The sequence below is a fragment of the Mus musculus genome, chromosome 4, assembly GCF_000001635.26.
Source record: "Mus musculus strain C57BL/6J chromosome 4, GRCm38.p6 C57BL/6J".
Lineage (NCBI taxonomy): Eukaryota > Metazoa > Chordata > Mammalia > Rodentia > Muridae > Mus > Mus musculus.
The window spans coordinates 144870227-144887351 of record NC_000070.6 but is presented as its reverse complement, the minus strand read 5'-3'; the positions used below and the strand labels follow the sequence as shown (position 1 = coordinate 144887351).

The window sequence follows — 17125 nt, the reverse complement described above, 5'->3', positions numbered from 1 at the left end:
GGAGGTGGTGGGAGGGTTGTTGTATCCAAGTCAGCTCACAGTTGCTTGTAACCAGCTAGAGGGGATCCTATGTCATTTTCTGTCCTCCTTGGCCAGGGATAGGTGTAGCTCAGTAATAAAGCATTTGTCTAACATGTGAGGCTCTGGTTTCCATCCCTACTTGTATTCCTGTACTCCAGAGGTTGGCAGAAGGATCATAAGTTCAAGACCAGCCTGAGCTACAAAGTGAAACCTTGTCTAAAAGGAGAACCAACTCCTGCAAGTTCTTCTTTGGCCTCCATGTGTGTGCACTCAGGCACACATGAAAATAAATATAAGAAATAAAAAATTAAAATGATAAAAGAACTCTTTTTTCTTTAAATTCCAATTAGCACAAATGTTTTAAAAGCATTTCTTGTACCCCAAATGCCATTCTAATTTCTCAAAGTTCATGTCTCACTTACTCCGAATGGAAAAGGACACAAAGGCCCACAATAGTTTCCCCATGGCCCCAGATGGTAGGGTTCCATCTCCAGGATCTGCTTTGGATGCTGGGTCTAAGCTTGTTGCTTCCTAATAATTGACCTATCTGGAGACTTCCTAAGAACACTAAGAGTGTTCTCGGGCCACAGGCAGAGCTTTGTTCCCGTCTTCTGTGGGGCACACAGAAGCTCCTGGCTTCACCCACCCACCCTGGCACTTGGCCATTTGTTTCTTTAGCTGTGTCTGGCCTGCTGCCTGCCAGTGGGTTCGGAGATTAGAGGTGCTGCTGCCAGCTGTGACTCCATTCATTGCAACTCTGTCATTGAAGAGACTCTGTTTGGCCACTTCTGTTTCTGCATAGATCGTTCTAATTACACACACACACACACACACACACACACACACACACACGCACACGCACACAAAACCCAACCCAAACCAAAATAATACCCAACACAAAGAGCAGACAAATATGAATGAATGAATGTGTGTGTGTATTCATTGTTTTAAATTTTATTTGTATGTTGTATATGTGCATGCATGAGCACACATGTGTGCATGCTTGTGAGCATGTGTGCCATGGCATGTGCATGAAGGTCAGAGTACAACTTGTGAGTAGACCCTCTCTTTTACCTTGGAGGTTCAGAGGATTGAGTTTAGGTCATCAGGCTTGTCAGCATCTTGCTGGCTAGAAGTGCATGTATTTGGAATTTGAAGCTTTAGGTCTCAGGCTAGGGATAGGTGTAGCTCAGTAATAAAGCGCTTGTCTAACATGTGAGCCTCTGGTTTCCATCCCTACCTGTATTCCTGTACTCCAGAGGTTGGCAGAACGAGGATCATAAGTTCAAGACCAGCCTGAGCTACAAGTGAAACCTTTCTAAAAGTAAATGAGTCAGTAAAATTTTATGAAAATAAGTTAAAAAAAAATCTATCTCCAGCTTGGTAACTAACTTTACCATTTCCTGAGAATTTTCCAACTACAGGTTCCATTGCTTTGGATAGTTGCCAATGCAGTCTACTGCTGAGATGTGTGTGTGTGTGTGTGTGTGTGTGTGTGTGTGTGTGTGTGTGAGAGAGAGAGAGAGAGAGAGAGAGAGAGAGAGAGAGAGAGAGAGAGAGAGAGATTGAGAGACTGGTTTGTCCCCATTTAGCAGACAATGCACAGAGGTGTGGGGGGGGAGGAGTCTCTTCTCCACTCCATGTAGGTTTGAATGGTGTGGATGGGAACACCGGTGTAAAGAGCAGGTTTTCTGGAGGCTGAGACCCTGCAGCCTGTATCAATGCTTGTTGGACTTGTGAGGCTGTATTGTCATGAAGGAAGTGATCAAAAGCACAGGTATAACATTGACAATTGACATCATTATAAACATAAGTGGATGCTGGGAATATGGCTCAGTTGGTAGAGTGCTTGCCTAGTGATACCTAGCACTATACAAACCAGGCACAGTGATACTGGGGATGTAGAGATAGGAGGATCAGAAGTTCAAGGACACCCTTGGCTATATAACACATATGAGGCCAGCCTGGGATACATGATTTCCTCTTGTTTTCTAGACACCTGGGTATTTGAAAACGTTTATATTTGATTTTTTTTTTCAAGATAGGGTTTCTCTGTGTAGTCCTGGCTGTCCTGGATCTCACTCTGTAGACCAGGCTGGCCTTGAACTCAGAAATCCATCTGCCTCTGCCTCTCAAGTGCTGGGATTAAAGGCGTGTGCCACCACCACCCGGCATAAATATTTATATTTGAAATGTACTTCCTTGGGAATAGAAGTGGTTTTTGCTGGCTTTCTATGGCTATCCTGAAATAGCTGAAACAATTAGCTTCTTATGGGAAGAGCTTTATTTCTCCTCGAGGCTTTGGAGTGGTCACCTTAGAGCCTCTGGAGAGGGTAGAACATTATGTCAGGAGAACATAAATAACCAAAGAGCTACCTGTATGAGCCAAGGCAGACAGGAGAGATCTAGGTACCACAGTTTAAGAGTATGCCCCTAAGTGGGCTAGGAGCCTCCCTCTAGCTTCCAGCTTTGGAAGGCCCATCACCTCTCAGTAGCATCTCCATGGGGTTCAAACCACTAACACATCAACCTGTGGGGACACTCATCAATCCATGGCAGAACCCCATTTCCACACATCTATAGTGGTGAAGCCCTTAAGATAACAAGGTACAAAATTCAATCACTGTGGGACCCCATCTTTGCAAAGGAAAATTTCTTGTTTGTTTAGTTGCTGCTTAGTTGGGATTTATTGTGTTTGAGGCAGTATATAAAATACTTCATATTCTGATTTAATTTCACTTGGTGGAATAGTTCCCTCAAGGTATCATCTGTAAACTGTCTTGCATCAGTGGGAAGGAGGTTGAAGAACTCAGCTAAGGTCATGGAGACAAGGAGGAACAGATAAGGAGGTTTTAGTTGAGGTTTGATTCAAAGCACACCCCTCTAATTCTGTCTTTCTATGAGAACACACATGCATCCACATGACCAGAGATGCATGCACGTGACCGGAGATATATGTACATGACCACACATATGAATCCACATGACCACACATGCATCCACATGACCACACATGAATGCACATGACCACACATGCATCCACATGACCACACATGCATGCACATGACCACACATGCATCCACATGACCACACATGCATGCACATAACCACACATGCATGTACACACCTATAGACAGAGGAAAAAAAAAGAGAGCAGGACTTGACAGCCTGTTAATACTGCCTGTTTTTTTCTTTTTAGCTTTTAAACGTATTTATTTTTTATGCATATGAATGTTTTGCCTGAATGTATGTATGTGCATCTGAATGTATGTATGTATGTATGTATGTATGTATGTATGTATGTATACTCTTGGAGGTCAGCAGTGGGCATCAGATCCCCTGCAACTGGAGCTACAGATGTTTGTGAGCCACCATGTGAATGCTAGGAACTGAACCCGAGTCCTCTGCAAGAACAAGTGTTCTTAACTCCTGAGGCATCTCGCCAGCCTCTGCCTCGTTCTTGATAACAGCAGTTTATGATTTCCTCCCCTTCTCTCCCCTTTCTCCCCTGCCCCCTTCTCGTGTGTGTGTGTGTGTGTGTGTGTGTGTGTGTGTCCAGCTTACTGTGCAGCTGAACATGACCTTGAATTTCCACCCCTCCTGCCTCCACCTCCAGAGTGCTGGAATTATGTGTGTGTGTCACTACACCCAGTTTATGTGCTGCTGGGTTTGATGCGGACTAGGCAAGCACTCTGTCAACTGAGCTACACCCAGACCACCGCATGCAGTCTCTCTCTTTAAATACCATCTTCTGTACATATCACCAGTGTTGTACACTGAGCTGTGGGAAAGCATCCACTTAGTGATAGATTTTTTTTTTTCTAATGATTTACTTTTTATTTTTTCAAAAAGGTAGGCTTTTAAAAAGGACCAGAAGTCCTGGTGTGAGGTTACAGAGGCCTAACCATGAAGCCTCTACAAACTTCAGAAAACAAGTCAGAGAAGGAGCCAGGCCCTTTGCTTCTCAGAACCATGTAATCCATCCTATAATGCTGTGCTTTGCAAGGAAGTTCTGTGCGTAAGTCCCATAAAACCCCGTCACTTGGAGCCAGTCCTGAGCCCAGAACAGAATCTGCTAATGATCACTGCTTGCCAGGAGCCCACAGGAAACCACCAGACGTGTCGCAGGCCCTGTGCCCGCCTCCTGCCTAAGTCCTTTCCAATAAAGCCTCTTTTCATGAGTTTATAAAAACACTGCTCAGATACAGCTGGGTCTCTGCTTCTTCCGAGGTGAACGCTGATGTCTGTGGGGCTGGAAGGAGCTGAGGCCTGCCTTTGAGACAGAGAGAAAATAACAGGTTTTGACAGCATGGACCTGTCTACCCTCACTCCTTTCACTCCAAGGATGTTCTGAGGCTGATCTGGTTGGAAAGTAGCTAAGTGGGACAGACAGAGTGTGAATAGCTAGCAGCTGCCCCACCTGGCAGGTCTTTCTAGAAGCGGGTGCTGCCTCAATTAACCTCAGATGACTTCAGAAAAAGGAGGGAAGTAAAATGCAGACTGGTCTTTTGTTTATGTGATGAGCATATTTGTATGTGGACAGGTATCTGCATGCACAGATATTCCCCCTGCCTAAAGGGATAAAAGGTAGAAAGAATGTTGTTCTTCTCCCTATAAAAGAAGTTAACTGAAGGTTTCCATTAGTTAAGATCCAGATCCAGCCTCCTTGCCTACCCTAGACATGCAGCTTGCTGTGTATCCCTGGCTGTCCTGGAACTCAGTCTGTAGACCGGGCTGGCTTTGAACTCACAGAGATATGACTGCCTCTGCCTCTGCCTCTGCCTCCTAAGTGCTGGGATTAAAGGAGTGCACCACCACTGCCCATAATATCTTTTTAAGGTTAATTATTTTTAAAATTTAGCTAAACATAACATGTCTTGGTTTCCTCAGGTTTAAGGTGATTTTTGATTATCTTGTAGGGTTGTTGTTAGGAACATGGGCATCACCTGGCGCTTGATAGGCATTTACCGTTTCTTCATTTCTCTCCCTGCCTCTGCCGTATTTCCCCCTAGACAGTCACCAGCCACTTAGTTCTTCTTGCTCCGTGTTTAAGGTTTCAGAAAAGTTGTAAAAGCAGAAGCAGGAATTTAAAGTACCCTTCATCTTTACAAACTTTTTATTTTTTATTTATGTGTCTGTGTGTATGAGTGGGTACAAGCAGATACCCACGGAGGCCAGAAGAAGGAGCCAGATTCTTTGGAGCTGAAGTTACAGGAGTTCTTTGGAGATCTCTGATGTGGGTGCTGGGAATTAAATCCTGGTCCTCCGGAAGAACAGGAAGTACTTTAGCTGTTGATCTAGCCGCCATTTTTTTTCTTTGCTTCTTTGTTTCCACCTCCTCCTCCTCCTCTGGTAGCACAAGATGGCCTTCAATCCGCTATGTAGGGGATGATGGTTTGGGACTCTCAATCTTCCTGCCTGTACCTCCCAAGTACTGGGATAACAGGTTTGCTCCTCTGTTCTCAGTTTGTGCTGTGCTAGCAATAAAACTCAGGCTTCATGAATGCCAGGCAGGATGGAAAAGGAGAGGTAAAAATTTGAGGAATATAAGACACAGAGAGAAGCCCCTCACCGAGGTGTCTATATGTATGATAATGGCTGGGGCCTCTTATTGTAGTGGAACAGGACTCCATTGCTGGGGGCCTGCCCTGGCCTTTAGAGGTTCTTTGGTGTTGAGGTAGGAAACAGTGTCAGATGAAGGCCAAAGACTGATGTTCTCTGGCCTTGGAACTCTTTGTATTTTGTGACTAAAAGCTGCTGGTTTCTTAATATTCTGTGGCTAAATGCCACTGGTTTCTGGCAATTAACTCATGCTGTTAGCAGCGGGGGTGTGGGGTGTGGGGGTGTGGGGTGGGGGTGGGTAAATAAAGAAGTTTCAGTTGCTGGGATCTTTTTTCCCTGTCTCTAGGGCCCCTCACTGGCCATATGAGAGACTTGGAGCTCATTAACTCTTTATGAATCAGAGAGAAAAGAAAAGAAGAGAAAGAAAGAATGAAGGAAGGTAGGAAAAAAGCGGAAATTCACGCATGCAGAATAAACACCCACTCACTCTGGATGAAACAGAAAAAAAAAGTTTCAACACCTTAATTTTCTTTTGTCAGTATATATACTGACTCTGAAAAATTCTCTCATACAACTATCCAGTATAATCATTACAGCAGAATAATTGATTACATGATTTTCTAAATACCTTTACATTCCAATAAGTTCATAGTAAGTTTAAGACAGTAATTCATGTCATAAATCGATAAGACTTAAGGAATAACAGCAGAATTGTTTATATGTCTTTCCATTAAGACTAGTATCTGACTAAACATTCATTATCTGTTACTAGCCCCATGAGTTCATTATAAGTTTAAAGCAATAATTTTTATGCCACAAGTTAGCATGGCTTTTTCAAAAGACAAATCACCTGCCTTATGTCTTATTATTCTGAAGGTTTGTATAGATTAACTAGTCAATATTTTATTTTCTGTCCTTGCACATAAAACAAATTGTCCATTCCCAGTTTATGACCTTTAGTTACCAGATAGTGACCTCTTTTCTAGCCTACAAGGAATGTTTTCCTTGATCATAAATTTCTTCCAAGCCTGCTTTCTTTTTTTAGTGCAATTAGCCTGTGACACACTAAGGTTTACAGAGCTCTATTTGCAGCTTTTATTTTATAGGGGACTTGAAATTACTTGTATAAATTTAGGAGTTCTATAAAATTATCAGGAATTATGAAATCATCAATCTGTCTACCCAGCATTACTACATGAGAGTGCATTTTTATGTTTATCTGCTGAAAATCTTCCCAATATGGTGGGCTGATGCCCAGAAATCATTAAGCTATGTAATAGTGACAGGAAAGGCATATCAGCAGCAAGAAGCAATCCTGGGATGAGGTCTCTAAGGACCCTGCATTCTTAGAGCTTACTCATGGCAGGCAATGCAAAACAGTGGACTATCTCTAGAAAATTCTCTTGCATGCTTTTAGCCTTTCCTAGATGGCTTCTGACACTCTATCCCAGTATCAGCCTTTCAAAGCCCTTTCCCATTCACAGTTGTAGGCCTGTACTTTCTGAGGAGCCTCACTAGAAACCTCATTTACAGGAAAGACATGCATTAAACCCCTCATGCAACACCAGTGGCATTTGGTTCTATCTTTGCTCATTATAAGTTCATCCTGAGCTACTTCACATAGCTCTCTTACCATGAGAAAGAGAAGAGGGAAAAATTGTTCCTTAGCTATCTCTAGGGATATAACTCCAGAATTACCAAGACAGTGCAGATGCTAGGACAACTCATTGCTCATTCCCTCCCGAGGAGCCTGCATTCACACTTGGATGTGTCTTACTTTCCCATACTCTCTCTTGGAAAGCACATAGCCCCACTTGGGTGTGCTGAACTTTGTTCTAAGCACCCTCTTTATTTTAACTCCCACTCTTAAGCTTGTATTAAAGTATCTTCAATAAAATCTCCAACTCTATTCCATATTTGGCAGTTTTGACATTCTTTTCAGTGTTAAAGGCACAAATCCCAGTTTGCACTGACTTGAAGTCCCCCACCCCCACCCTAAAACCACAAGCAACTCCCCAGAGTGCTGAGGGTGGCAGTGTGGAGCTGTGTCCTTGTCACCAAGAGGTGTAGGAACAGATCCATTTTTTTTTTTTCACAATTGATTAGGGAGTTAAAAGGCTGGGGAAGAAATCATGCATTTCACTTCAGAAAACAAGTTCAGCATGAGCCAGAATGAAGCAGAATTGGAGTTTATTAACAGGAGACCTTTAGGCGCTGGAGACAGAGGGCTTACTGAGTAAAGCAGTTGCCATGGGGATCTGTGTTTGGTTCCCTAGGACTATGTAAAGGCTGGGTGAAGTGGTATGTGCCTGCAATCTGATAGATGGGGTAATGGAAACAGGCAGATTCCTGGATCCACTGGGAAGCTGGGCTTAGATGAATTGGTGAGCTTCAGGTTACTGAGAAATGCTGCCTCAAAAACTAAGATGGAGGATGGCTGATGAAGACACTCAGTAACTAACTGCCTCTGGCCTCCACACACATGCATGTACCTGCATGCATACATTATACACACATTTGCATGGACACATATAATACATATAATACACATATTTACATGGACAGTTAACACACAGACACACAGACAGACACACAGACAGACACACACAGACACACACACTCACTCTTGCTAAGAGATGTTTTTTTCTCTCTTTCTCTTTGATGACTTGGATTGTAGGATGGCTCCAAAGAGATGTCTAGGTTGGTTTTTCCTCTGTTTTAGAAATATATAATTTATTTTTATTTTATGTTCATTGGTGTTTTGCCTGCATGTATGTGTGTGTGAGGGTATCAGATGCCCTGGTACCAGAGTTACAGACAGGTGTGATCTGCCATGTGGTTGCTGGGAATTGAATTCAGGCCCTCTGGAAGAGCAGCCAGTGCTCTTTACCACTGAGCCATCTCTCCAGCCCCCTCTAGAGGTATCTTGGATGGACCTACAATCTGATAAGATAAAACTCTGGTCACAAGGGGCTAAGACATATCTTGATCTTTAAATGGCTTTCCTGTTAAGTTTGATGGTATAGAGATACTACTTCTGTTTTCCTGTGTGTGTATGTGTGTGTGTGTGTGTGTGTGTGTGTTTGGCACATGTATGTTTAGGTGTGCTTGCCCTCAAAAGCACATGTGGAGGCCAGAGGTTGGCTTCAGGATAGCTTTCTTTACCACTTCTCCACGTTAAATTTTGAGATAGGGTCTCTTCAGTGGACTTGGAGTATGCCATTTCAGCTAGGCTGGCTGGCCCCTAGAGTCCTCCTATGTCCTCAGTGCTAGGATTATCGATGTGCCCACTATACCTTGGTAGCTCACAGCTTTACAGCCGTGTGTCCTCCAGCTCCTGTGTATTTGATATATGTGTCAGGCCTCCATGAACACTTGCACTCATGCATGTGTGCAATGTATCCATGTTCTGCCACACCGCTGGGGTGTAGAAGTGCCTCTGGGGAGGCGAAACTCAGGGAGCTCTTGACTTTGTTTATCCTGCACCGATAGATTATAGGGAAACACCGAGACACTGCTCAGGGGGTGGGAAAACGTAGCCCAAGCTGAGGAATTTAAGTTCCTGGGCATCCAGTTGCTGCTGGAAAACCACACAGAGAAGTATGGCCCGATTCGAGGCCGGGACTGGGGACTCTCAAACTCTTGGACATATAGGCATCTATCTCTGGGTCTTGAGGAGTTGGGGACCACCGACAGAGGCTGATGACAAGCCAGGGAAATGGGAATTCCAGTTTAGCTCATTGGTGATTGTCCTTAGCTTGGTTGTGGTTCTCTGAGAGCACAGAGGGGCTTCCTATGGGAGGTTTAGATGGAGCATGGCTCAGTATTCGAAGGCCTTCTCCATACTCTCCACAGTAGTTCTTGATAAAAGGGACAGTCCTCGGTTCCAAACTGATAACTGATTGTTCATCATGGGAAATGGGTCTATACCACCTTCTTATGGTGAATCAGAGATTAAATACCTTTTGCAAGAAAGACTGTCTGGGAAGAAGAGCTTATTAGCTAGACTCTCGGGGCCTCTAGATACCTGATTAGCATGGAGAACTCTGTTTTGGGCTATGTGACCACAGGCCATGTTTCCTTATGTGGGAATTGTGGCATGTGTTCTGGGCCAGGAATCCGGCATGGAGCAGGGAGCTGCCTACCATTTCAGGTGGGTACCTGGTGCCGAGGACTCTGGATCCTGCTCAGCCTTATGGAGTTTCCTGGCACTGTCTACTATCCCACACTCATGTGTGCATACCCATACGTTGATGTATAAAATAATTAAAAATAATAAAAGTAGAGCTGGCCATGCCTTTCATCCCAGCACTTGGATGATAGAAGCAGGCAGATCTCTGAGTTTGAGGCCAGCCTGATCTACACAATGTGTTCCAGGACAGCCAGAGCTAAATAGTGAGGCCCTGTCTTGAAAAAAATAAAACCCAACCAACCAAGCAACCAACCAAACAATCAAACAAACAAATGAACAAAAAGAAAAAAGTAAATCTTAGGCTGGAGAGATGGCCCAGACTTTAAGTATTTGCTGCTCTTTTAGAGGATCCATTTCTAGATGTTCCATTCCTTAGCATCCACTTTAAGGGACGCTCAAGGAGGCAGATTTCTGTGAGTTTGATGGCATCCTGGTCTACAGAGGGAGTTTCAGGACAGCCAGGGTTGTTACACAGAGAAATCTTGTCTTGAAAAACACAAACAAATGAACAAACAATAAAAGATGATAATGTGCTTGAGCTGGCAAGATGGCTCAGTGGTTAATGACACTGACTGCTCTTCCAGAGGACCTGAGTTCAATTCCCAGCACCTATATGGCAATTCACAACTGTCTGTAAAACCTGTTCTAGGGAATAGGACACCCTCACACAGATTCATATGTAGTCAAAACACCAATGTACATAAAATAAAAATAAATTATTAAAACAATTAGTTAGATCTCATGATGTTAATGACAGAGATTGGAATGGAATTAGCTGGCAATGGTGGCAAGTACACATTATCCAGAGGCAAAGACAGAAAACCATGAGGACACGGTAATAGAAAGGAGATGGTCACTCCAAAGTTTGGAGTTGGAGAGATGGATCAGTGGTTGTTCTTGCAGAGAATCTGGGTTCAGGTCTCAGGATCCACATCATGGCTCACAACCATCTGTAACTCCAGTTCCAGGGGATCTGTTGCCCTCTTCTGGCCTCCAGAGACTTCTGGATGCACATGGCATATATACACACTCAGGCACAAACATGTCACATGTACATGCAAAATAAAATATATTTATTAATAAACGTTTCCTCCTCCCCTAAATTGGCTAGTATTGTATATCACAGTATCAAATAGAAAGTCGGACACTGGGCAGACATTTTGCTACTGAACTACACCTCCTCCTGTTCCTTTCTCTTTTCTTTTGAGACCGGATCCATCCAGTCCAGGCTGGCCTCAAACTCCCCAGATAGCCAAGGATGACCTCAAACTCCCCCTCTCCACTTCTAAATGCTGACATTAGAGGTATACACCACCATGTCCAAGTTTATGAAGTGCTATGGAACAAACCTTGAGCTTTTGGGCATGCTAGCAAGCATTCTATCATGAGCCATACCCCTAGCTCCTACCATTCATATCAGACACTTCTCTGTGCCCTGTTTTCTTGGCCTATAAAACAGTCACAATGCTCATTATGCATTTACCAGGGTTTAACTCAGTGCTAGAAAATGTTGTGTGGTTGTGAAATAAAGGCCATATTCATTTTGGAGGACATTCCTATGAGTCTGAAACCCCATCAAGTTTCCATTTGAGGCAAAACTGCTGCCTCACAGCATCCCCCCTCCTTCTGACTAAGTGAAGCTCACACCCAGGAAAGCCTCAAGCTCTTTCTTTTCCCCGAGTCAACACAGTTCAGTGCTACAATAAACTACAAGTGTATCTTGGCCTCTGTTCTCTCCTGTCTGGTCTTCTCTCCCAGGGGGATGAGCCTAGTCCCAGGCTGGAAATAGAAATGTGTTGGTGCAAGGATCAGATCACTCACTTGTTTTCTTGAGGGCTCCCTCCACCCTGAATTCTCAGAATTCTTGGCTCTTGATAGTGACCCCAAGGGATCTGCTCCCAAGGCTGGGGTAGTTGGGAGGATTTACACTGCAGCATACAGGGCCTGGCCTAGCCCACAGAATGGGTTGGAATGGGGCAGGGGGTTCCGGCAGATGCATCACCATAGCCTGGTGATACCAGGGCATTCTTATAGGGCATGAGCCTCACCATATCTTCCCCAGATACTTTGGGCCAAGCACAACAAGTTATTGGGAAATGCTGTCTTCCTCCTCCTCTCTCCTGCCTCTCCCAAGATATTGCAAGATGGAGATTTACTGCATGGCTGGGGTGTAATTACATGGTGATTGAGGCTGAGAGCTGACTGTTGATTGAGAATGGACTCTCTGGTACAACTGTTCCTGCAAGGGTGTGTGTGTGTGTCTGAGTGAATGTTTCCAGGTTCTTTGCCTATCACTTAAAGAACTGAAAATGAGGGCTACATAAATTTGCAAAGGGATAGAAATTTATTAGAAATGAAGGGTTAATATGGATTAGAGAGAATATATCATCAAGATTTACAGCTGGTCACAAGCGAGAGAATATTCTAGAGTTTTAGTCTATGGCCTAGGATGTCTTTCTTATAGGGTCTAAAGGAAGGAGGGGCTGGCTACAGTGGAGAGTGGCTTGAGGGGTTCTGTATTTTGATTGATAGATTATGCCATGTGCCCATTCTTCCTACAGAACTCATCCTTTCCCATAATGCATCTGATTTTAATTATATGCATGCCCAAGTATGCATAGGCCTAAGATTAAATAAATAGGGGATTCTCTCTGAAAGTTCACTTGAAGGACTCAGTTTGCCTTTTCGTACATGTGCCTGGCATTGGTTCATGCTGGCTGCCCCTTTTATTCTTCATATAGGACATATTGGGAATATTCTCGACTAGAAACTGTCTAAATGAGACTGTTTCTAAGAGTGGAGAAATTTATAGTACTGTTAAGAGATTCAAGTATGCCTGATATACATAGGAGGTTCAGGGGTTCTCAGTTTGCTAGGCACATTGTTTGGAGAGGGATATGAGCATCGAATGGGTAGGTGAAGGAGCTAGGCTGCCAAATCCATTATGAGGGGAGAGAAAGGTGGGGAGGAAGAAGAAGAAGAGTAGGAAGAGGAGGAGGAAAGGAGAGGAGAGGAGAGGAAAAGAGAAGAGAGGAGAAGAGAGGAGAGGAGAGGAGAGGAGAGGAGAGGAGAGGAGAGGAGAGGAGAGGAGAGGAGAGGAGAGGAGAGGAGAGGAGAGAACAACCCTTCCCCCTAGAGTCCCAGGCTGCTAAAGTAGTCCCTATGCTTGCCTGCTTCACAGCATGTGTTTAAAAACCCTCTGTGGGGCTGCAAGTACAACTCAGTGGTAGAGTTGTACCTAACATTACTTAAAATATGCAAAGTCCTGGGTTATAGTGATGTATTTTGGATCCCCAGTTTTTGGTTAAAGAAAAGCCCCATGCCAAAGTTCAGGTGTGCCCAGACATCATTTATATTAGGGTTCTCTAGAGGAACAGAACTAAGAGAATGAATATATATTTCAAATGGGATTCATTAGCTTGTTTCACACAGTACAGGCTGGGTAGTCCAACAATAGTTGTCTACAGGCTGAAAACCCTGTAGCTGCTCAGTGCTTAGCCTGGATACTGCAGAAGTCTCAGTCTGGCATCGAAGGCCTGGAGGATTTCTGGGAGCTTCTGCTCTTCAGTCCATGTTGGAAAGCTGTAGAAGCTGGGTTCTTATGTCAGTAAGACTGGCAGCAAGGTTGGCAGCAACAAAGCCTATGCACTCAGCAGCCAGGAGTGAAGGTGAGCAGGCAAGGGCAGCCCCACTTCTTAGAAAGGGCTATTCACTCCGGGGGAGGCTGTCTGTGGCAGTTTGAATATGCTTGGCCCAGGGAGTGGCACTATTTGGAGATGTGGCCTTATTAGAGTAGGCATGGCCTTGTTAGAGGAAGTGTGTCACTGTGGGTGTGGGCTTTAAGAACCTTATCCTAGCTCCCTGTTAGCCAGTCCTCTCATGTTTGCCTTCAGAATAAGATGTAGAACTCTCAGCTCCTCCTGTACCATGCCTGCTTTGACACTGCCATGCTTCTGCCTTGATGATAATGTAGTGAACCTCTGAACCTGTAAGCCAGCCCCAATTAAATGTTGTCCTCATAAGAGTTGCTTTGATCATGGTGTCTGTTCACAGCAGTACAACTCTAACTAAGACACTATCTCTCTTTCATTTAATCCTTTCTGGAAACTCAGGAACCCCCTCACCTCCCATAGATTCATCCACCTAGAGGCACGGCTCTTAGTTGATTCGAGAAGAAGAATAATAAGAAGAGATTGTAAGAGAATAAAGGTACATGGAGCCCTGGTGTGGTAGGCAAACAATATCCAAAAGATGAGCTTCTGTCTGTCTTTCCGTTCATCTGTACAGTTGGAGAGACAAAGCAACTCTGTGTCTTCTGGGTTAAGCCCCTGTTTCAGGTTCTGGAAACACCAACAAGTGGTTTTAATAATAACGTGGGTTTTGGATTTTGTGTTGCATCAGTAAAATAGAGATGTTACTAGTACCTACCTCTAGAGGGCACTGTAGTCCTTACCCAAATTCATCCAGGACCGGTGCGTATCAAAGGTGGACCTTTAAATGTTTATTGCATCGCTATGGCAACTGTGCAAAAGTAACACATAACATCATAGATTGCGGTGTGGGATATCACTGGTAGTAATTTTAGAAAAGTGATTCAGTTTTGTTATCATTTCCATATGCTCACCTCCACTGGCAGTTTTACTAACATGTTTGGTACACAGGAAGAGTCTTCAGCAATAATAAACCCTTCAGCTATAATAAACCTGTGAGCACCCAGAGTTCTGGCCACAAGAATCCCAGATGTCACCAGGTGTAGCAATGCACACTTTTTGACAGCAGATGCTGGTGAGGATGTGGAGAAAGAGGAACACTCCTACATTGCTGGTGGGATTGCAAGCTGGTACAACCACTCTGGATATTAGTCTGTCAGTTCCTCAGAAAATTGGACATAGTACTACTGGAAGATCCAGCAATACCTCTCCTGGGCATATACCCAGAAGATGTTCCAAATGGTAATAAGGACACATGCTCCACTATGTTTATAGCAGCCTTATTTATAATAGCCAGAAGCTGGAAAGAACCCAGATGTCCATCAACAGAGAAATGGATACAGAAAATGTGGTACATTTACACAATGGAGTACTACTCAGCAATTAAAAACAATGAATTTATGAAATTCTTAGGCAAATGGATGTATCTGGAGGATATCGTCCTGAGTGAGGTAACCCAATCACAAAAGAACACACATGATATGCACTCACTGATAAGTGGATATTAACCCAGAAACTTAGACTACCCAAGATACAATTTGCAAAACACATGAAACTCAAGAAGAAGGAAGACCAAAGTGTGGATACTTCGTTCCTTCTCAGAATGGGAACAAAATACCTATGGAAGGAGTTACAGAGACAAAGTTCAGAGCTGAGATGGAAGAAAGGGTCATCCAGAGAATGCCCCACCTGGGGATCCATCCCATATACAGCAACCAAACCTAGACACTATTGCATATGCCAGCAAGATTTTGCTGACAGAACTCTGATATAGCTGTCTCTTGTGAGGCTATGCCAGTGCCTGGCAAATACAGAAGTGGATGCTCACAGTCATCTATTGGATGGAACACAGGGCCCCTAAAGAAGGAGCTAGAGAAAGTACCCAAGGAGCTAAAGGGGTTGGCAATCCTTTAGGAGTATCAACAATATGATCTAACCAGTACCACCCAGAACTGTCTCTCTAGTTGCACATGTAGCAGAGGATGGCCTAGTCAGCCATCAATGGGAGGAGAGGTCTTTGGTATTGCAAAAATCATATGCGCCAGTACAGGAGAATGCCAGGGCCAAGGAAGTGGGAGTGGGTTGGGGAGCAGGGCAGGGGAAGGGAATAGGGGACTTTTGGGATAGCATTTGAAATGTAAATGAAGAAAATATCTAATAATTAAATGAAAAATTGAAACAAACAAACAAACAAAAAGCAATGTACTCCTTTAATCGCTGCACTCTGGAGACAGCAAATTTGAGACTAGTCAGCTCTACATGGAGAGTTCTAGGTCAGCTAGACCATGCCAACAAAAAAAAAAAAAAAACAAAACAAAACAAATGAAACAAAACCAAACCACCCCCTCTCAACCCATATATGCCCAAGAACCTGGGCATGCTTCCTCCAGTGTCTACTGGAAATGTTAGTATGGTGCTGCTCTGCCTGCTTCCCGTGACTGCTCTCACAGCCTCTCCAAGTGTGAAGTCTACGCTCAGCTAAACATAGTCTTGGTGAAGCCACTGGACTGGAGGTCTTGGGAGAGATGGAAGTAGGTGTTAAAACTCTCAATCTTTCTGTCCCCTAGTGCCCTGTGTTGGAAGGAAGGATAAAGGACATACGCTCATTAAGATTTGGGAACTCAGAAGGCAAATGGCTCTGCCTTTTCTGTTCCTGCAGGAAAGAGGACACCTGTGCCCCTCCATCCAACTATGAAAAACAAAAAAGCTGGCACCAAGAAATTTGAATTTTCCCAGGAATCTCAATGCTGGGAGAAAGAAAAGGCTGAAGCCTGGTGCCAGCCAAAGAGAGCTTGTCTCTCAGGAAGAGACTTCACATGGTTCTGGTAAGTTGTTAGACCACCTTGCTGGAGAGACAAATTGACATAATGATGGTTCAGCAATGGGCAAGACCACACCTTGATCAGGGCTGCTTAGTTTTGCATAGTTATCCTCTATTTAATTTAACTTTGTTTCAGGACTCCAAAGATGGATTGGCAAATCACTAGACTGCTTTGTTTTTCTTACAGTTGTGAGGTGTGTATAGTAGTGAGTGCACAGAAGAATTTTATCTTTGGAATGGTATGACAATAGTTGTGATCACCACTACCACCACCACCACCACCACCACCATCATTATCATCATTATTATTATTTTCCCAACCTACCAGATTAAGACAATGTAGAACCATAAGCAGCAGGCTCTGTATTTGGTATGTGTTTAGAAACACTTCCTTTTTTTTCCCCCTCTCTTACTTGGTGTTTGCCACCACTCAGGTGGTGGACATTCATACTTAAGAGAAAAAAACTTTTAATGAAAGATTTTATTTTAAATTATGTGTGTGTGTGTGTGTGTGTGTGTGTGTGTGATATGAGTTCAGTACTTGTGGAGGCCAGGAGAGGGTTCTGGATCTCCTGGAGGTGGAGTTACAGGCAGTTGTGAGCTACCCAATATTAGTACTGGGAATCAGACTCAGATGCTTTGCATGAGCAGTAAGTAAGTGCTCTTAACTGCTGAGCCATCTTTTCAGACCCAGGCTGACAATTTTGGAATGACACCATGGCTTGGATGATGCATGTTGGACAATGATGAGTGCGTTCATGGTTCCAAGTGGACTCTTTGGATGCTGCTGTTCACGTTTTTCAGGAATGGGTCTATAAG

At 43.9% G+C, this 17125-nt stretch overlaps 1 protein-coding gene across 1 annotated transcript in view; it reads left to right on the top strand.

Annotated features, from left to right (window-relative positions):
- Vps13d (vacuolar protein sorting 13D) overlaps window positions 1–16307 on the top strand; it is a 323993-nt gene extending 307686 nt beyond the window's left edge. The window contains exon 72 of the transcript XR_003954929.1: window positions 16145–16307. The gene's annotated coding sequence lies outside the window, so the exon portion shown is untranslated. The remainder of the gene's footprint in view (window positions 1–16144) is intronic.
- The last annotated feature ends 818 nt before the right edge of the window (window positions 16308–17125 follow it).